At 47.8% G+C, this 23,793-nt stretch overlaps 1 protein-coding gene across 4 annotated transcripts in view; it reads right to left on the bottom strand.

Annotated features, from left to right (window-relative positions):
• APOC1 (apolipoprotein C1) overlaps nucleotides 1-15,588 on the bottom strand; it is a 73,304-nt gene extending 57,716 nt beyond the window's left edge. The window contains exon 1 of one of the 4 annotated variants that reach the window (XM_075580614.1): nucleotides 15,498-15,588. The gene's annotated coding sequence lies outside the window, so the exon portion shown is untranslated. The other 3 variants (XM_075580616.1, XM_075580615.1, XM_075580617.1) reach the window with 3 other exon arrangements.
• Between the last annotated feature and the right edge of the window lie 8,205 nt (nucleotides 15,589-23,793).

The raw sequence follows: 23,793 nt of genomic DNA, 5'->3' as shown, positions 1-23,793 counted from the left end.
ACAGGCGTCCTGCCAAACCACCGCACCACGGATCACATCTATACCCTACACAGCCTGATCAATAAACACGTCCACAACACCAACAAGGGCAAAATCTTTGCTTGCTTTGTGGACTTCAAAAAATCCTTCGACTCCATCTGGCATCCAGGCCTATTGCTGAAAATACTAGAGAGCGGAATAGGGGGGAGAACATACGACACTATCAAAAGTATGTACTCCGAAAACAAATGCTGCATGAAAGTAAATAACAAAAGGACAGACTTCTTCCACCAAGGCCGTGGAGTTAGACAGGGCTGTAGCCTGAGTCCCACAGAAGGTGTGTGTCACTGTGTGTGTGTCACTGTGTGTGTGTGTCACTGTGTGTGTGTGTGTCACTGTGTGTGTGTGTCACTGTGTGTGTGTGTCACTGTGTGTGTGTGTCACTGTGTGTGTGTGTGTGTCACTGTGTGTGTGTGTCACTGTGTGTGTGTGTCACTGTGTGTGTGTGTCACTGTGTGTGTGTGTGTCACGGTGTGTGTGTGTGTGTCGCTGCAGCCTGAGTCCCACACTTTTTAACATCTACATCAATGAGCTCGCAGCAGCCCTAGAATCCTCCTCAGCACCTGGGCTCAACTTGGCTGGAACTGAGATTAAGTCTCTACTATACGCAGACGACCTGCTCCTGCTGCCTCCAACAGAACAAGGCCTCCAACAGAAACTGTGAAGAGTGTGCAGCGCACAGCGATCCAAACGAGAGCAGGTCTGGCCTTAGCCTTATACTGTGAGTACCTACCTAGGGCTAGCCCAATGAGGTGGAGGAGGATGTCTCTGGACAACCTACCCCAACCTTCAGGGTAACCTTAGTGCCCCCCCATATTGATGGACTGAGTATATATACAATTGAAAGCGTTAATACCCAGTGTGCTCCCTTCCTTTATACATACACATAGCACTTTCTGAGCACCATTGTTTCACCCAAACTCCAACAGAAACTGGCAATACTAGAAAAATTCCGCCAGACCTGGGCACTCTCTGTGAACCTAGAAAAAACCAGAATAATGGTATTCCAAAAAAAATTAAAAAAAACATCCAACCATATCTCAATTCACACTGGACGACAATGCACTGGAACAGACAACGAGCGACACATACCTCGGTCTAACAATCAGCTCATCAGGGAAATTCAACCTGGCCATAAATACACTGAAGGAGAAGCCCGCAGAGCATTCTACGCAATAAGGAAACAGATGTACCACCTCAAACCACCAATAAGAATCTGGGAGAAAATATTCAACAGCATCATCACACCCATCCTTCTGTACGGCAGCGAGGTGGTGGGCCCTGTAACATACCCAGACCCCACACACCCATCCTTCTGTATGGCAGCGAGGTGTGGGGCCCTGTAACATACCCAGACCCCACACACCCATCCTTCTGTATGGCAGCGAGGTGTGGGGCCCTGTAACATACCCAGACCCCACACACCCATCCTTCTGTATGGCAGCGAGGTGTGGGGCCCTGTAACATACCCAGACTCCACACACCCATCCTTCTGTATGGCAGCGAGGTGTGGGGCCCTGTAACATACCCAGACCCCACACACCCATCCTTCTGTATGGCAGCGAGGTGTGGGGCCCTGTAACATACCCAGACCCCACACACCCATCCTTCTGTATGGCAGCGAGGTGTGGGGCCCTGTAACATACCCAGACCCCACACACCCATCCTTCTGTATGGCAGCGAGGTGTGGGGCCCTGTAACATACCCAGACCCCACACACCCATCCTTCTGTATGGCAGCGAGGTGTGGGGCCCTGTAACATACCCAGACCCCACACACCCATCCTTCCGTATGGCAGCGAGGTGTGGGGCCCTGTAACATACCCAGACCCAACACACCCATCCTTCTGTATGGCAGCGAGGTGTGGGGCCCTGTAACATACCCAGACCCCACACACCCATCCTTCTGTATGGCAGCGAGGTGTGGGGTCCTGTAACAAACCCAGACTCCACACACCCATCCTTCTCTATGGCAGCGAGGTGTGGGTAACATACCCAGACTCTACAAAATGGGATACCAGCCCAACAGAAATACTGCATCTGGAATTCTGCAAACACCTTCTCCAAGTACACAGGAGTACATCAAACAATGCATGCCGGGCTGAGCTGGGCCGCTTTCCTCTACTGCTCACGGTACAGATGAGAGCACTGACATTCTGGGCCCACCTAAACACCAGCCACCCACAGTCTTACTGCTACAGAGCAATGCGAAGCCAGGACCTCCTCACTAAACCCTGTGCCATCAAACAACTTGTCCTCTCACTCCAAGGACAAAACCCCACACAGATCAACAACCTGCCGAAAAAAGAAATCAACTCAATCTCCAACGAAATGAAGAAGCAGTATGTGACAAGATGGGAAAATGATATCCAGCGCTCAAAGAAGCTGGAAACCTACCACAGCCTACAGAGAGAATACTCTCTGGCACCCTACCTATTGAAGGTAAAAGACCCAAAACAGAGACAGACCCTGAGCCAGTACAGAATAAGTGCCCACAGCCTAGAAATAGAAACAGCCAGGCACAGACAGAACTGGAAGCCCCGGGAGGTGAGACTGTGCCAGCGATGTGAGCTAGGAGAGGTGTGTGTGAGACACAGGCAGACACAGACAGAACTGGAAGCCCCGGGAGATGAGACTGTGCCAGCGATGTGAGCTAGGAGAGGTGTGTGAGAGACACAGGCAGACACAGACAGAACAGGAAGCCCCGGGAGATGAGACTGTGCCAGCGATGTGAGCTAGGAGAGGTGTGTGAGAGACACAGGCAGACACAGACAGAACTGGAAGCCCCGGGAGGTGAGACTGTGCCAGCGATGTGAGCTAGGAGAGGTGTGTGAGAAACACAGGCAGACACAGACAGAACTGGAAGCCCCGGGAGGTGAGACTGGGCCAGCGATGTGAGCTAGGAGAGGTGTGTGAGACAGACAGACACATACAGAACTGGAAGCCCCGGGAGATGAGACTGTGCCAGGGATGTGAGCTAGGAGAGGTGTGAGAGAGACAGGCAGACACAGACAGAACAGGAAGCCCCGGGAGATGAGACTGTGCCAAAGATGTGAGCTAGGAGAGTTAGAAGATGAAACGCACTTCCTGTTGCGTTGCACACAATACTCCGAAGTGAGGAGTGCCCACCTAGAGAAACTCACTGCTCTTATCCAGAACTTTAATAATATAGAGGAGAACCAAAAAATAGCGATCCTCCTGGGAGAAGATGAAACCCGCGCAGAACTGGCTGCACACTATATCAGCACCTGCCACAAGCTGAGAGACGTCCACTAACCCCCACATCCCTGTGCGAAACTGTTACCCCATATACCCTGCAATCATTATACCCTATCCCCTAGTATTCGTGTAATTATTATCCCCCACCCCCTATTATTCACGCTTTGGCAATACTGAAATGTTCTTTCGTCATGCCAATAAAGCCGATTTGATTTGATTTGAGTGAAACACAGAGAGAGAGTGCCTGAAACAGAGCAAGAGAGTGAAACACAGAGAGAGAGTGCCTGAAACAGAGAGAGAGTGTGACACACACAGAGAGAGAGTGCCTGAAAAAGAGAGAGAGAGAGTGTGAAACACAGAGAGAGAGTGCCTTAAACAGAGAGAGAGAGAGTGAAACACAGAGAGAGAGTGCCTGAAACACAGAGAGAGAGAGAGAGAGACTGAAACAGAGAGAGAGAGAGAGAGAGAGTGCCTGTCGTGGAACTAGATTCCATATTCCTCTGTCTCCCTTACAGCCTATGGGATTCATTTCTCCCTAGTTTGGCTGTCTGTTATTTCCCTGTCTCAGCAGCTCGCTGCATGTAAAATGCAACATTATTGCTACATGTTGTTTACACAGCCTGTGTTGGTTGCCTGTGTTGGTTGCCTGCATCTCCTAGTCTCCTAGCTTAGAGTGGGCTATTCCTACCCCCCTGTCCTTGCTGACAGTTAGTATAGTCTCACTTCCCATCTAGTGTGACCCTTGCTCCTCACTTCCTTTTCACCCTGGACTCTGAGTGAGTAACTGCCTGCTATTTACCCCAGCAAGGCCTTTTTGTTTTACACTGTCTCATCCTTGATACACTGCACATCAGACAGAGAAGCGCTCTCTACCTACATTACATCTACAAGCACCTATTTCCCTGTGATTTTCCCTCAATAAAATTAAAGAAAGAGAAAAGGACTTGTTTGTGCTTTGGAAGAGGTGAGACATGAGTTAAGCTACCTGGAATCATTCATACATTATTCGTGACCGTGGTTCCAGGAAAGTAAAACACAGACCGTGTGTTAGGGAATCACACAGGAGCTACTACTCAAAGACTTTATGCTATACAGAATAGTCTCTGCACCCCAGGACAAGCAAGCAGCTTTACACTGCCAGACAGGGCAGCAAGCTTTATACAGCAAACTGCACACAACCTGCAGCCTTACAAACAAGCAAGCAGATTCTCACTGGACACAGCCAGCAAACAACCTTGCACACAAGGCAGCAGCTTTGCAGACAGACAGTGCATCTTACACAAAACGTGATTGCCTTTCTCTTTCCGAGTTCACCCTCTGCACAGCTCCATAGTGAGGGATTATCATCTCACCTTACCCTGCGCACGTCCCCACGGCCAGCGCCACCAAGGGCCACGCCACCGGACACCCGCCAGGACACAGGTCAGAGCCACCGGACACCTGTGAGTACAGCTACCCCTACGCTGATCGCTGCAGGACACCGCTCGGCATCATCTGAGACAGTTGCCCATCGCTGACCCAGGTAAAAGACTGCATGCCACATGCACTGGCTAAAGGCCTACACACACCTACAGCATGGCAGAACTCAGAGCCTCACCAGATATCACGCAGGAAAGTGATCACTCAGACACAGAGACCGCTGCGCAACTGCAACAGGCGCAGGCAGACGCAAGGCCCAAACGGACAGTCACACTGACACAAAAGCCCCGTGAAAAATACGAGACTGACATTGAAGCGCACCGCGCTAAATTAGAGTTGGCCTGGAACACTACCACACTTGGGATACGCAATGTCGCCGGCGCTGGCAATTCTGTACAACAGCTCGAACAGGCAATAACTCAATTAAAGACAGATCACGCACGCTACCAAGGGCTGTCAGAGGCATACGTCACTTACCTGGCCAGGGCTAACACCAGTGAAAGCCTGCAAGAAAGGGACTTACAGCACAATATTGACTTGACACGTGACAGCCGCGTGCGAACCGCCATTGCAGACGCCCAAAGCAAGAGAAAAGAGCTCCTCCTGGAGACCACATCGCAGCGCTCAAGCACATCCAGGCACTCATCAAAGTCAGCAAGATCAGCGCAATCTAACGCGTCCAGCGCAAGTACAAACGCTACCAAGGCGCGAGCCGCCGCAGAGGCCGCACGTGCCAGGGCCGAATATAGTCGGAGAGAGGCAGCCATAAGAGCAGGAAGAGTGCGCATAGAAGAGGAGGAGCAGACAGCCGCCGCTAACGCTGCTGCCGCAACCACTACGCGTAGGAAAGCCGAATTTGATGCGGAACTAGAGGCACTTAATCAAGAAAAGGAAGCCATCGCTGCCATAGCCCAAGCTGAAGTCCTAGAAGCAGCAGCGCAACAGGACGGCGGCGAGCAACCGTACAGACCGATAGCCTCAGAGGATCCAGCCCGATGCACTGAAGACTACGTAAGGAGCCTCTTCAGTGTAAACAGCAGCGCACCATCTCAAAACGGAGGGAGTGATTCCACAGACACCGAAGACTTGCTAACCCCACGAGGAGAAGATGCTGTTCCTTCAGTGGTACATGCCGCCTTGGATAGCCACAGCCGCAACAGTGATCCACATGCCAGCACGCACACGGATGTACCTGTACCACAACAGGCTCGCAATCCAGGTATACCCACATGGGAGAACACAGCCCCTCACTGACCAGCAGCCATCACGTGTCCACGCCAAGGAAGAGGCGACCGCACGCCGATGCCTCAGGCCTGACAGACATAGCCAAGTACATGATCCGGTGTGACCTGGTGCAAACAGGACTCATCACCTTTGACGACCGTCCCAAGAACTACCGGACGTGGAAGTTCACGTTCAAGGACGCAATCAACAGCTTGGGCTTCTCAGCAAGGGAAGAGCTCAACATGCTATTCAAATGGCTGGGAAACTAATCCAGGGAGCACGCAAAGAGACTTTGGACGGCAAACGCAAACCACCCCCAAGTAGGTCTTGACCTAGTGTGGGAAAGGCTAGAAGAGTGCTACGGTAGCCCCGAAGCAGTCGAGGATTCGCTCTTCAAAAGAGTCGACAGATTTCCCAAGATCACAACTAGAGACTACTCGAAGTTACGAGAGCTCGGAGACCTGCTGCAAGAACTGGAGTTTGCAAGGAAAGACCATTCCTTAACAGGTCTCAACGTCTTGGACTCAGCTCGTGGAGTGAGACCCATCTTGGAGAAGCTACCCTACAACCTCCAAGAAAGATGGATTTCACAAGGCTCCAAATACAAAAGTGAGAAGCAAGTCGCCTTCCCCCCATTCTAATTCTACTTTAGCTTCATCCGCGAAGCGGCAAGGACAAGGAACGATCCCAGTTTCATCTTAGGTGCGCAAACCACACACAGTGCAAGCAGCCTGGGGAATGAGAGACCAGTGGCGAGATACGGTAACACTCAAACACCCATCTCGGTCCACAGGACGGACGTGCCTCCCACGACCCAAACTACTCCCGATCAGTCGGTCGCCAGAGACGAGGAACCAAGGGACCCAAACAGGGAATGTCCCATACACAAGAAGCCACACCCACTTAAGTGCTTTGGGTTCAGGATGAAGTCCCTAGAGGAACGCAAGAGGTTACTTGGAGAATTCAGAGTTTGCTTCAGGTGCTGCGGTTCCACGACTCACCTAGCCAGAGACGGTAAAGAAGAAATCAAATGTACAGTGTGCAAAAGTGACAAGCACGTGACATCGTTACACCCAGAGGCACTGACACTCCACCAACTCAACAACCCATCCCCCGTAGCGGAGCATGGCGGGGAGGAAGGAGAAGGAGAGCCAACATCCGTCACGTCTCAGCGCACTGAGGTTTGCAGAAAAGAAAGTGACAAAATGTCCTGCTCCAAAATATGCCTTGTCGCAGTGCACACCCAGGGACAACCTGAGAAGGCTATTCGGATGTATGCAATCTTCGACGACCAAAGCAACAGATCATTGGCGAAGATAGAGTTCTTCAACCTATTCAACTTACAAGACAACGCCTCACCCTACACCCTCAGAACCTGTGCAGGGTCAACTGAGTCAACAGGGAGAAGAGCAAGTGGTTACGTCATACGTTCAGTGGATAACAGAGTGAAGATAGCTCTTCCCACACTCATCGAGTGCAACAACATGGCCACAAACAGGGACGAGATTCCCACACCAGACATGGAATAGCTAACTACATCCCGCCGGTAGAACAAGGCGCCAAGATCTTGCTGCTGCTCGGTAGGGACATCTTGAGGATACATAAAGTCCGTAAGCAGCATAACGGACCCCACAATGCACCATACACCCAAAGACTTGACCTAGGATGGGTGATAGTGGGCAACGCGTGCACTGACAAAGAGCACGGACAAGACTATGTTGACGCCCGCAGAACGGTGATAACAGAATGTGGACACACATCCCTCTCTGAACCATGTCTTGGCCATCTCCAAGTGACAGAAGGGCCAAGTGAAGAGAAGAGACAAGGCCATGCCCTTAAGATCGACAAGAACATCCTTACATCAAGGGGATGTGACAATGGCCTAGGATGCTTAGTGGTTCAGACAACCAAGGATGATGAGTCGACTCCACTGAAGGAAGAAAGTAACCTCCCAAAGGTGACCGACAAAGGGATCGTCCAAAAGACAATAAACAAGCGGACGATCCTCCCGCGAGCAATGGCACGGCTAAGACGTACAGTTGTTCCTCTCCACAGAGTATCAAGCGACAAAGCAGCTAGCTGTCACGGCTGGCATAGCCGCAAAAGATTGCGCCCTACAGGTGAAGCCACAGTGTCAAAAAGACTGTCCTCTCACACGTCAAAAAAGAGACAGTCGCAGAGACATTTCACAAAGGGATTTACAAGGACAAAAGAGACCGTTCTTCGTCATGCCCAGGGAGAGAACAACCTCCTGACGGCTGTTAACAAAGAGACACAAAAAATGTTAGCAAACGCCAAACTAAGATTGCACAAAATAGCATCCAATAGTGCCATAGTGATGAAGGCGTTCCACGCAGATGATCACGCAAATGACCTCAAGAATTTGGACCTGGGGGCCGAGACGCCTCCCATACAGCGGAGCCTGGGGATAAGCTGGAATCTTAAAACGGATACATTTACGTTCCAGGTGGCCATCGAGGAAAAACCCTACACACAACGTGGAGTCCTGTCCACTGTTAACAGTCCTTACGACCCGCTAGGATTTGTAACTCCTGTCACTCTACAAGGCAAGTCTCTTCTCAGAGAAATGTCCTTCGAGAAGCAGGACTGGGACACCCCACTACCTCCAGAAAAACGGAAAGAGTGGGAAATGTGCAAGTATTCCTTGAAAACTCTTGAACAACTTCAGATCCCACGCCCCTACTCGCCTATATCTCTCACCGCTACACACAGCAAAGAGCTTTGCGTGTTTCCAGATGCCTCCAAGAAGGCCATGGCAGCGGTGGCCTACCTAAAAACCACGGACGTGGGTGGAAGTTACCATATCAGGTCCATCCTTGGCAAGGCTAAGCTGTCGCCACAACCCGACCACATTATACCCAGACTCGAGCTATGTGGCGCAATGTTAGCGGCAGAACTGGCAGAACTTATCAAAAACTAGATGGACTGCAAACCAGATGCTGTCAGATTCTACACAGATAGCAAGGTGGTACTGGGCTACATATGCAACAAGAAAAGAAGATTCTACGTATACGCGGCCAACCATGGAGAAAATCAGGAAGTTAACCCAACATGGAATTATTAAAACCTTTTAAGGCCCACCACAGAGATTATCCTTCTAATGCCTAAATCGGATTATAACAAAGAAGAACTGACTACCAGTTCTGTGGACTCTGAGAGACATTGTGGTGCATCAAGCTAACCTAGAGCTGTGCATCCACCTGGCCCCTTATCGAAAATGGCCAAAGGACTTTAAGCTGGTGGTACCGGCTGGTATCACGCCGTTATGTGGACATGAACCTTGCATTGTTATGTTGTTGTATTGCACATATGTTCCACATATACCAAGAATATAGTGGTATCTCCAGATACCAGACGGGGAGTGTCCTGGAACTAGATTGCATATTCCTCTGTCCCTCTTACAGCCTATGGGATTAATTTCTCCCTAGTTTGGCTGTCTGTTATTTCCCTGTCTCAGCAGCTCGCTGCATGTAAAATGCAACATTATTGCTACATGTTGTTTACACAGCCTGTGTTGGTTGCCTGCAGCTCATATTCTCCTAGCTGAGAGTGGGCTATTCCTACCCCCCTGTCCTTGCTGACAGTTAGTATAGGCTCACTTCCCATCTAGTGTGACCCTTGCTCCTCACTTCCTTTTCACCCTGGGCTCTGAGTGAGTAACTGCCTGCTATTTACCCCAGCAAGGCCTTTTTGTTTTACACTGTCTCATCCTTGATACACTGCACTTCAGACAGAGAAGCGCTCTCTACCAACACTACATCTGCAAGTACCTATCTCCCTGTGATTTTCCTTCAATAAAATTAAGAAAGAGAAAAGGACTTGTTGTGCTTTGGAAGAGGTGAGACATGATTTAAGCTTACTGGAATCATTCATACATCATTCGTGACCCTGGTTCCAGGAAAGTGCCGGAAACCGAGAGAGAGAGAGTGAAACACAAAGAGAGAGTGCCTGAAACAGAGAGAGAGCCTGAAACAGAGAGAGTGAAACACAGAGAGAGAGTGCCTGAAACAGAGAGAGAGAGAGAGAGAGAGAGAGAGAGAGAGAGAGAGAGAGTGAAACACAGAGAGAGAGTGCCTGAAACAGAGAGAGAGAGAGAGAGAGAGAGAGAGAGAGAGAGAGAGAGAGAGAGAGAGAGAGAGAGTGAAACACAGAGAGAGAGTGCCTGAAACAGAGAGAGAGAGTGAAACACAGAGAGAAAGTGCCTGAAACAGAAAGAGAGAGAGAGCCTAAAACAGAGAGAGAGAGAGTGCCTGAAACAGAGAGAGAGAGAGAGAGAGAGAGAGAGAGAGAGAGAGAGAGAGAGAGAGAGTGAAACACAGAGAGAGAGTGCCTGAAACAGAGAGATAGTGAAACACAGAGAGAGAGTGCCTGAAACAGAGAGAGAGAGAGAGAGAGAGAGAGAGAGAAACACAGAGAGAGAGAGTGCCTGAAACAGAGAGAGAGAGCGTGAAACACAGAGAGAGAGTACCTGAAACAAAGAGAGAGTGAAACACAGAGAGAGAGTACCTGAAACAGAGAGAGAGAGAGAGAGAGAGAGAGAGTGAAACACGGAGAGAGAGAGTGCCTGTAACAGAGAGAGAGTGCCTGAAGCACAGAACAAGAGAGAGTGCCTGAAACACAGAGAGAGAGAGAGAGAGAGAGAGAGAGTGCCTGAAGCACAGAACGAGAGAGAGTGCCTGAAACACAGAGAGAGAGAGAGAGTGCCTTAAACACAGAGAGAGAGAGAGTGTCTGAAACAGAGAGAGAGAGAGAGTGAAACACAAAGAGAGAGTGCCTGAAACAGAGAGAGAGTGCCTGAAACAGAGAGAGAGAGAGAATGAAACACAGAGAGAGTGCCTGAAACAGAGAGAGAGAGAGTGCCTGAAACAGAGAGAGAGAGAGAGAGTGCCTGACACAGAGAGAGAGACTGAAATACAGAGAGAGAGAGATCCTGAAACAAAGAGAGAGAGAGAGTGCCTGAAGCACAGAGAGAGAGCGTGCCTGATACACAGAGAGAGAGAGAGAGAGCCTGAAACACAGAGAGAGAGAGTGCCTGAAACACAGAGAGAGAGAGAGAGACTGAAACACAGAGAGAGAGAGACAGAGAGACTGAAACATAGAGAGAGAGTGCCTGAAACACAGAGAGAGAGAGTGCCTGAAACACACAGAGAGAGAGAGAGAGAGTGCCTGAAACACAGAGAGAGAGAGAGTGCCTGAAACACAGAGAGAGAGAGAGTGCCTGAAATAGAGAGAGAGAGAGAGAGAGAGCCTGAAGAACAGAGCGAGAGAAAGAGAGTGCCTGAAACACAGAGAGAGAGAGTGCCTGAAACACAGAGAGAGAGAGTGCCTGAAACACAGAGAGAGAGAGAGTGTGCCTGAAATAGAGAGAGAGAGGGAGAGTGTGCCTGAAATAGAAAGAGTGCCTGAACAGACTTGTTGCACATGCTGTGGTCTTGCCCCAAGATCACGCCGGTCTGGGATTCAATTTACGATTGGCTAAATAGGATCCTAGGTACATCCATCCCTTTGGACCCATGGCGGTTCCTTTTTAAGAGGCCACAAAAAGGTCTCTCCAGGGGAGAAAATAAACTAGCGGCGCATTTCGCAATAGCTGTATGGGGGGAGATCGCAGCACGCTGGAAACAGAATGAAATCCCAATAATTGCAAAGATCAGGAACAGAATTTGGTCAGTTTGCCAGATGGAGAAATTGACGAGTTTGGTCAATGACACTGGCACAAATTTTCTAAAAGTCTGGTCACCATGGTTGGCCCAGACAGACATACAGGGGGTAGATAGGGCCACGATTTGGCCCTGATAGACGTAAATGCATTCTCTCATGAAGATGCTCCAGGAGAGCACGACGGCTTACGGGACCACGCAGGACATACGCGGATAGAATTGGTGAGGCTCAGCGGACGCAAACCGCGCACTCGGTTCTCTCAGTTGCAGAGAGCCTGCGGACGCACATTTTGAAGCGGAACCACGGTCGGAGGACCTTGCCCCCCCCTCCCCCCCTTCCCCTCCCGGCTGGAAGCTAGATGTAGTCTGTCGGTTCGTCTGTTTGTCTGCCCCGTATGTCCAAAGTTTATAGTAACCACACATGCCGAATGTTTTTCACCTGAAGGAGGAGTGTTTTCCTCCAATGTAAACTATGATTGTAAGCCATGTATGAGTTCAATAAAAAACTTAAGTTGAAAGAGTGCCTGAAGCACAGAGCGAGAGAGAGAGCGCCTGAAACAGAGAGAGAGCCTGAAACAGAGAGAGAGCCTGAAACACAGAGAGAGAGTGTCTGAAACACAGAGCGAGAGAGAGAGAGAGCGCCTGAAACAGAGAGAGAGCCTGAAACAGAGAGAGAGCCTGAAACAGAGAGAGAGCCTGAAACACAGAGAGAGCCTGAAACAGAGAGAGAGCCTGAAACAGAAAGAGAGTGCCTGAAACACAGAGCGAGAGAGAGAGCGCCTGAAACAGAGAGAGAGCCTGAAACAGAGAGAGAGCCTGAAACACAGAGAGAGAGTGTCTGAAACACAGAGCGAGAGAGAGAGAGAGCGCCTGAAACAGAGAGAGAGCCTGAAACACAGACAGAGAGAGAGAGAGAGCCTGAAACACAGCGAGAGAGAGAGAGAGAGAGTGCCCGAAGCACAGAGAGAGAGAGTGCCTGAAACACAGAGAGAGCCTGAAACACAAAGAGAGAGAGCCTGAAACACAGAGAGAGCCTGAAACAGAGAGAGAGCCTGAAACAGAAAGAGAGTGCCTGAAACACAGAGCGAGAGAGAGAGCGCCTGAAACAGAGAGAGAGCCTGAAACAGAGAGAGAGCCTGAAACACAGAGAGAGAGTGTCTGAAACACAGAGCGAGAGAGAGAGAGAGCGCCTGAAACAGAGAGAGAGCCTGAAACACAGACAGAGAGAGAGAGAGAGCCTGAAACACAGCGAGAGAGAGAGAGAGAGAGTGCCCGAAGCACAGAGAGAGAGAGTGCCTGAAACACAGAGAGAGCCTGAAACACAAAGAGAGAGAGCCTGAAACACAGAGAGAGAACCTGAAACACAAAGAGAGAGAGAGCCTGAAACAGAGAGAGAGAGAGCACCTGAAACACAGAGAGAGAGTGCCTGAAACACAGAGAGAGAGTTCCTGAAACACAAAGAGAGAGAGAGAGCCTGAAACAGAAAGAGAGTGCCTGAAACACAGAGAGAGCCTGAAACACAAAGAGAGAGAGAGCCTGAAACACAGCGAGAGAGCCTGAAACACAGAGAGAGAGAGCCTGAAACAAAGAGAGAGAGAGTGCCTGAAGCACAGAGAGAGAGAGTGCCTGAAACACAGAGAGAGCCTGAAACACAGAGAGAGAGCCTGAAACAGAGAGAGAGAGTGCCTGAAACACAGAGAGAGAGCCTGAAACACAAAGAGAGAGCCTGAGACACAGAGAGAGAACCTGAAACACAAAGAGAGAGAGAGCCTGAAACAGAGAGAGAGAGAGCACCTGAAACACAGAGAGAGTGCCTGAAACACAAAGAGAGAGAGAGAGAGCCTGAAACACAGAGAGCGCCTGAAACACAAAGAGAGAGAGAGAGACTCTGCACACTCACGCACTCACCGCAGGGTTATCACACTGTGCTCACTCACCGCGGAGTTATCACACTGTGCACACTCACCGCAGGGTTATCACACTGTGCACACTCACCGCAGGGTTATCACACTGTGCACACTCATGCACTCACCGCAGGGTTATCACACTGTGCACACTCACCGCAGGGTTATCACACTGTGCACACTCACCGCAGGGTTATCACACTGTGCACACTCCCCGCAGGGTTATCACACTGTGCACACTCATGCACTCACTGCAGGGTTATCACACTGTGCACACTCACACACTCACCGCAGGGTTATCACACTGTGCACACTCACCACAGGGTTATCACACTGTGCACACTCACCGCAGGGTTATCACACTGTGCACACTCACCGCAGGGTTATCACACTGTGCACACTCACTGCAGGGTTATCACACTGTGCACACTCACAGCTGGGTTATCACACTGTGCACACTCGCACCCACCGCAGGGTTATCACACTGTGCACACTCACACACTCACCGCAGGGTTATCACACTGTGCACACTCACCACAGGGTTATCACACTGTGCACACTCACCGCAGGGTTATCACACTGTGCACACTCACCGCAGGGTTATCACACTGTGCACACTCACCGCAGGGTTATCACACTGTGCACACTCGCACTCACCGCAGGGTTAGGGTTATCACACTCACGCACTCACCGCAGGGTTAGGGTTATCACACTGTGCACACTCACGCACTCACACACTCACCGCAGGGTTATCACACTGTGCACACTCGCACTCACTGCAGGGTTATAACACTGTGCACACTCACCGCAGGGTTATCACATTGTGCACACTCACGCACTCACTGCAGGGTTATCACACTGTGCACACTCGCACTCACCGCAGAGTTATCACACTGTGCACACTCACGCACTCACCGTAGGGTTATCACACTGTGCACACTCACCGCAGGGTTATCACACTGTGCACACTCACCGCAGGGTTATCACACTGTGCACACTCACCGCAGGGTTATCACATTGTGCACACTCACGCACTCACTGCAGGGTTATCACACTGTGCACACTCACCGCAGGGTTATCACATTGTGCACACTCACGCACTCACTGCAGGGTTATCACACTGTGCACACTCGCACTCACCGCAGAGTTATCACACTGTGCACACTCACGCACTCACCGCAGGGTTATCACACTGTGCACATTCACCGCAGGGTTATCACACTGTGCACACTCACCGCAGGGCTATCACACTGTGCACACTCACCGCAGGGTTATCACACTGCACACTCACCGCAGAGTTATCACACTGTGCACACTCACCGCAGGGCTATCACACTGTGCACACTCACCGCAGGGTTATCACACTGTGCACACTCACCGCAGGGTTATCACACTGTGCACACTCACCGCAGGGTTATCACACTGTGCGCACTCACCGCAGGGCTATCACACTGTGCACACTCACCGCAGGGCTATCACACTGTGCACACTCACCGCAGGGTTATCACACTGTGCACACTCACCGCAGGGTTATCACACTGTGCACACTCACCGCAGGGCTATCACACTGTGCACACTCACCGCAGGGCTATCACACTGTGCACACTCACCGCAGGGTTATCACACTGTGCACACTCACTGCAGGGTTATCACACTGTGCACACTCACCGCAGGGTTATCACACTGTGCACACTCACCGCAGGGTTATCACACTATGCACACTCACCGCAGGGTTATCACACTATGCACACTCACCGCAGGGATAGGGTTATCACACTGTGCACACTCACCACAGGGTTAGGGTTATCACACTGCACACTCACACTCACCGCAGGGATAGGGTTATCACACTGTGCACACTCACCGCAGGGTTAGGGTTATCACACTGCTCATTCACACTCACCGTAGGGATAGGGTTATCACACTGTGCACACTCACCGCAGGGATAGGGTTATCACACTGCACACTCACACTCACCGCAGGGTTAGGGTTATCACACTGTGCACACTCACCGTAGGGTTAGGGTTATCACACTGTGCACACACCACAGGGACACAGCTTCTTTGGCTCTGAATATATCTACACACCTTCTTATGTGATCAGGCTCCTCCCACAACACAGACTCCTCCCACTCACAAGCAAAAGCCCCTCCTACATGTTCTATACTACACGTAATGGGACACTGACACGCTTTATACTACACGTAATGGGACACTGACACGCTTTATACTACACGTAATGGGACACTGACACGCTTTATACTGCATCAGTATATGGGACACTGACACGCTTTATACTGCATCAGTATATGGGACACTGACACGCTTTATACTGCATCAGTATATGGGACACTGACACGCTTTATACTACACGTAATGGGACACTGACACGCTTTATACTGCATCAGTATATGGGACACTGACACAATTTATACTGCATCAGTATATGGGACACTGACACGCTTTATACTGCATCAGTATATGGGACACTGACACGCTTTATACTGCATCAGTATATGGGACACTGACACGCTTTATACTGCATCAGTATATGGGACACTGACACACTTTATACTGCATCAGTATATGGGACACTGACACGCTTTATACTGCATCAGTATATGGGACACTGACACGCTTTATACTGCATCAGTATATAGGACACTGACATGCTTTATACTGCATCAGTATATGGGGCACTGACACGCTTTATACTGCATCAGTTTATGGGACACTGACACAATTTATACTGCATCAGTATATGGGACACTGACACGCTTTATACTGCATCAGTTTATGGGACACTGACACGCTTTATACTACACGTAATGGGACACTGACACGCTTTATACTACACGTAATGGGACACTGACACGCTTTATACTACACGTAATGGGACACTGACACGCTTTATACTGCATAAGTATATGGGACACTGACACGCTTTATACTGCATCAGTATATGGGACACTGACACGCTTTATACTGCATCAGTATATGGGACACTGACACACTTTATACTGCATCAGTATATGGGACACTGACACGCTTTATACTGCATCAGTATATGGGACACTGACGCTTTATACTGCATCAGTATATGGGACACTGACACGCATTATACTGCATCAGTATATGGGACACTGACACGCTTTATACTGCATCAGTATATAGGACACTGACACGCTTTATAATGCATCATTATATGGGACACTGACGCTTTATACTGCATCAGTATATGGGACACTGACACGCTTTATACTGCATCAGTATATGGGAAACTGACACGCTTCATACTGCATCAGTTTATGGGACACTGACACGCTTTATACTGCATCAGTATATGGGACACTGACACGCTTTATACTGCATCAGTATATGGGACACGCTTTATACTGCATCAGTATATGGGACACACGCTTTATACTGCATCAGTATATGGGACACACGCTTTATACTGCATCAGTATATGGGACACACGCTTTATACTGCATCAGTATATGGGACACTGACACGCTTTATACTGCATCAGTTTATGGGACACTGACACGCTTTATACTGCATCAGTATATGGGACACACGCTTTATACTGCATCAGTATATGGGACACTGACGCTTTATACTGCATCAGTATACAGTATGGGACACTGACACGCTTTATACTGCATCAGTATATGGGACACTGACACGCTTTATACTGCAGCAGTATATGGGACACACGCTTTATACTGCATCAGTATATGGGACACTGACACGCTTTATACTGCATCAGTATATGGGACACTGACACGCTTTATACTGCATTAGTATATGGGACACTGACACGCTTTATACTGCATCAGTATATGGGACACTGACACGCTTTATACTGCAGCAGTATATGGGACACACGCTTTATACTGCATCAGTATATGGGACACTGACACGCTTTATACTGCATCAGTATATGGGGCACTGACACGCTTTATACTGCATCAGTATATGGGACACTGACACGCTTTATACTGCATCAGTATATGGGACACTGACACGCTTTATACTGCATCAGTATATGGGACACTGACACGCTTTATACTGCATCAGTATATGGGACACTGACACACTTTATACTGCATCAGTATATGGGACACTGACACGCTTTATACTGCATCAGTATATGGGACACTGACACGCTTTATACTGCATCAGTATATAGGACACTGACATGCTTTATACTGCATCAGTATATGGGGCACTGACACGCTTTATACTGCATCAGTTTATGGGACACTGACACAATTTATACTGCATCAGTATATGGGACACTGACACGCTTTATACTGCATCAGTTTATGGGACACTGACACGCTTTATACTACACGTAATGGGACACTGATACGCTTTATACTACACGTAATGGGACACTGACACGCTTTATACTACACGTAATGGGACACTGACACGCTTTATACTGCATAAGTATATGGGACACTGACACGCTTTATACTGCATCAGTATATGGGACACTGACACGCTTTATACTGCATCAGTATATGGGACACTGACACACTTTATACTGCATCAGTATATGGGACACTGACACGCTTTATACTGCATCAGTATATGGGACACTGACACGCTTTATACTGCATCAGTTTATGGGACACTGACACACTTTATACTGCATCAGTATATGGGACACTGACATGCTTTATACTGCATCAGTATATGGGGCACTGACACGCTTTATACTGCATCAGTTTATGGGACACTGACACGCTTTATACTGCATCAGTATATGGGACACTGACACGCTTTATACTGCAGCAGTATATGGGACACTGACACGCTTTATACTGCATCAGTATATGGGACACTGACGCTTTATACTGCATCAGTATATGGGACACTGACACGCATTATACTGCATCAGTATATGGGACACTGACACGCTTTATACTGCATCAGTATATAGGACACTGACACGCTTTATAATGCATCATTATATGGGACACTGACGCTTTATACTGCATCAGTATATGGGACACTGACACGCTTTATACTGCATCAGTATATGGGAAACTGACACGCTTCATACTGCATCAGTTTATGGGACACTGACACGCTTTATACTGCATCAGTATATGGGACACTGACACGCTTTATACTGCATCAGTATATGGGACACGCTTTATACTGCATCAGTATATGGGACACACGCTTTATACTGCATCAGTATATGGGACACACGCTTTATACTGCATCAGTATATGGGACACACGCTTTATACTGCATCAGTATATGGGACACTGACACGCTTTATACTGCATCAGTTTATGGGACACTAACACGCTTTATACTGCATCAGTATATGGGACACACGCTTTATACTGCATCAGTATATGGGACACTGACGCTTTATACTGCATCAGTATACAGTATGGGACACTGACACGCTTTATACTGCATCAGTATATGGGACACTGACACGCTTTATACTGCAGCAGTATATGGGACACACGCTTTATACTGCATCAGTATATGGGACACTGACACGCTTTATACTGCATCAGTATATGGGACACTGACACGCTTTATACTGCATTAGTATATGGGACACTGACACGCTTTATACTGCATCAGTATATGGGACACTGACACGCTTTATACTGCAGCAGTATATGGGACACACGCTTTATACTGCATCAGTATATGGGACACTGACACGCTTTATACTGCATCAGTATATGGGGCACTGACACGCTTTATACTGCATCAGTATATGGGACACTGACACGCTTTATACTGCATCAGTATATGGGACACTGACACGCTTTATACTGCATCAGTATATGGGACACTGACACGCTTTATACTGCATCAGTATATGGGACACTGACACACTTTATACTGCATCAGTATATGGGACACTGACACGCTTTATACTGCATCAGTATATGGGACACTGACACGCTTTATACTGCATCAGTATATAGGACACTGACATGCTTTATACTGCATCAGTATATGGGGCACTGACACGCTTTATACTGCATCAGTTTATGGGACACTGACACAATTTATACTGCATCAGTATATGGGACACTGACACGCTTTATACTGCATCAGTTTATGGGACACTGACACGCTTTATACTACACGTAATGGGACACTGATACGCTTTATACTACACGTAATGGGACACTGACACGCTTTATACTACACGTAATGGGACACTGACACGCTTTATACTGCATAAGTATATGGGACACTGACACGCTTTATACTGCATCAGTATATGGGACACTGACACGCTTTATACTGCATCAGTATATGGGACACTGACACACTTTATACTGCATCAGTATATGGGACACTGACACGCTTTATACTGCATCAGTATATGGGACACTGACACGCTTTATACTGCATCAGTTTATGGGACACTGACACACTTTATACTGCATCAGTATATGGGACACTGACATGCTTTATACTGCATCAGTATATGGGGCACTGACACGCTTTATACTGCATCAGTTTATGGGACACTGACACGCTTTATACTGCATCAGTATATGGGACACTGACACGCTTTATACTGCAGCAGTATATGGGACACACGCTTTATACTGCATCAGTATATGGGACACTGACACGCTTTATACTGCATCAGTATATGGGACACTGACACGCTTTATACTGCATCAGTATATGGGACACTGACACGCTTTATACTGCAGCAGTATATGGGACACACGCTTTATACTGCATCAGTACATGGGACACTGACACGCTTTATACTGCATCAGTATACAGTATGGGGCACTGACACGCTTTATACTGCATCAGTATATGGGGCACTGACACGCTTTATACTGCATCAGTATTTGGGACACACACTTTATACTGCATCAGTATATGGGACACTGACACGCTTTATACTGCATCAGTATATGGGACACTGACACGCTTTATACTGCATCAGTATATGGGACACTGACACGCTTTATACTGCATCAGTATATGGGACACTGACGCTTTATACTGCATCAGTATATGGGACACTGACACGCATTATACTGCATCAGTATATGGGACACTGACACGCTTTATACTGCATCAGTATATAGGACACTGACACGCTTTATACTGCATCAGTATATGGGAAACTGACACGCTTCATACTGCATCAGTTTATGGGACACTGACACGCTTTATACTGCATCAGTATATGGGACACTGACACGCTTTATACTGCATCAGTATATGGGACACACGCTTTATACTGCATCAGTATATGGGACACACGCTTTATACTGCATCAGTATATGGGACACACGCTTTATACTGCATCAGTATATGGGACACACGCTTTATACTGCATCAGTATATGGGACACTGACACGCTTTATACTGCATCAGTATATGGGACACACGCTTTATACTGCATCAGTATATGGGACACTGACACGCTTTATACTGCATCAGTTTATGGGACACTGACACGCTTTATACTGCATCAGTATATGGGACACACGCTTTATACTGCATCAGTATATGGGACACTGACACGCTTTATACTGCATCAGTATACAGTATGGGACACTGACACGCTTTATACTGCATCAGTATATGGGACACTGACACGCTTTATACTGCAGCAGTATATGGGACACACGCTTTATACTGCATCAGTATATGGGACACTGACACGCTTTATACTGCATCAGTATATGGGACACTGACACGCTTTATACTGCATTAGTATATGGGACACTGACACGCTTTATACTGCATCAGTATATGGGGCACTGACACGCTTTATACTGCATCAGTATATGGGACACTGACACGCTGTATACTGCATCAGTATATGGGACACTGACACGCTTTATACTGCATCAGTATATGGGAAACTGACACGCTTTATACTGCATCAGTATATGGGACACTGACACGCTTTATACTGCATCAGTATATGGGAAACTTACATGCTTTATACTGCATCAGTATATGGGACACGCTTTATACTGCATCAGTATATGGGGCACTGACACGCTTTATATTGCATCAGTATATGGGACACTGACACGCTTTATACTGCATCAGTATATGGGACACTGATACGCTTTATACTGCATCAGTATATGGGACACTGACACGCTTTATACTGCATCAGTATATGGGACACCGACACGCTTTATACAGCATCACTATATGGGACACTGACACACTTTATATTGCATCAGTTTATGGGACACTGACACGCTTTATACTGCATCAGTATATGGGACACTGACACGCTTTATACTGCATCAGTTTATGGGACACTGACACGCTTTATACTGCATCAGTATATGGGACACACGCTTTATACTGCATCAGTATATGGGACACTGACACGCTTTATACTGCATCAGTATATGGGAAACTGACACGCTTTATACTGCATCAGTATATAGGACACTGACACGCTTTATAATGCATCACTATATGGGACACTGACGCTTTATACTGCATCAGTATATGGGACACTGACACGCTTTATACTGCATCAGTATATGGGAAACTGACACGCTTCATACTGCATCAGTTTATGGGACACTGACACGCTTTATACTGCATCAGTATATGGGGCACTGACACACTTTATACTGCATCAGTATATGGGGCACTGACACGCTTTATACTGCATCAGTATATGGGACACTGACATGCTTTATACTGCATCAGTATATGGGGCACTGACACGCTTTATATTGCATCAGTTTATGGGACACTGACACGCTTTATACTGCATCAGTATATGGGACACTGACACGCTTTATACTGCATCAGTTTATGGGACACTGACACGCTTTATACTGCATCAGTATATGGGACACACGCTTTATACTGCATCAGTATATGGGACACTGACACGCTTTATACTGCATCAGTATACAGTATGGGACACTGACACGCTTTATACTGCATCAGTATATGGGACACTCACACGCTTTATACTGCATCAGTATATGGGACACTGACACGCTTTATACTGCAGCAGTATATGGGACACACGCTTTATACTGCATCAGTATATGGGAAACTGACACGCTTTATACTGCATCAGTATATGGGACACTGACACGCTTTATACTGCATCAGTATATGGGACACTGACACGCTTTATACTGCATCAGTATATGGGGCACTGACACACTTTATACTGCATCAGTATATGGGACACTGACACGCTTTATACTGCATCAGTATATGGGACACTGACACGCTTTATACTGCATCAGTATATGGGACACTGACACGCTTTATACTGCATCAGTATATGGGACACTGACACGCTTTATACTGCATCAGTATATGGGACACTGACGCTTCATACTGCATCAGTATATGGGACACTGACACGCATTATACTGCATCAGTATATGGGACACTGACACGCTTTATACTGCATCAGTATATAGGACACTGACACGCTTTATACTGCATCAGTATTTGGGACACACGCTTTATACTGCATCAGTATATGGGACAATGACACGCTTTATACTGCATCAGTATATGGGACACTGACACGCTTTAAACTGCATCAGTATATGGGACACTGACACGCTTTATACTGCATCAGTATATGGGACACTGACGCTTTATACTGCATCAGTATATGGGACACTGACACGCATTATACTGCATCAGTATATGGGACACTGACACGCTTTATACTGCATCAGTATATAGGACACTGACACGCTTTATAATGCATCACTATATGGGACACTGACGCTTTATACTGCATCAGTATATGGGACACTGAAACGCTTTATACTGCATCAGTATATGGGAAACTGACACGCTTCATACTGCATCAGTTTATGGGACACTGACACGCTTTCTACTGCATCAGTATATGGGACACACGCTTTATACTGCATCAGTATATGGGACACACGCTTTATACTGCATCAGTATATGGGACACACGCTTTATACTGCATCAGTATATGGGACACTGACACGCTTTATACTGCATCAGTATATGGGACACACGCTTTATACTGCATCAGTATATGGGAAACTGACACGCTTTATACTGCATCAGTATATGGGACACACGCTTTATATTGCATCAGTATATGGGACACTGACACGCTTTATACTGCATCAGTATATAGGACACTGACACGCTTTATACTGCATCAGTTTATGGTACTCTGACACGCTTTATACTGCATCAGTATATAGGACACTGACATGCTTTATACAGCATCACTATATGGGAAACTGACACACTTTATACTACATCAGTATATGGGAAACTGACA

This window comes from Ascaphus truei, assembly GCF_040206685.1.
Source record: "Ascaphus truei isolate aAscTru1 chromosome 6 unlocalized genomic scaffold, aAscTru1.hap1 SUPER_6_unloc_2, whole genome shotgun sequence".
NCBI classification, from domain to species: domain Eukaryota; kingdom Metazoa; phylum Chordata; class Amphibia; order Anura; family Ascaphidae; genus Ascaphus; species Ascaphus truei.
This window is presented reverse-complemented; position numbering and strand designations above follow the sequence as displayed.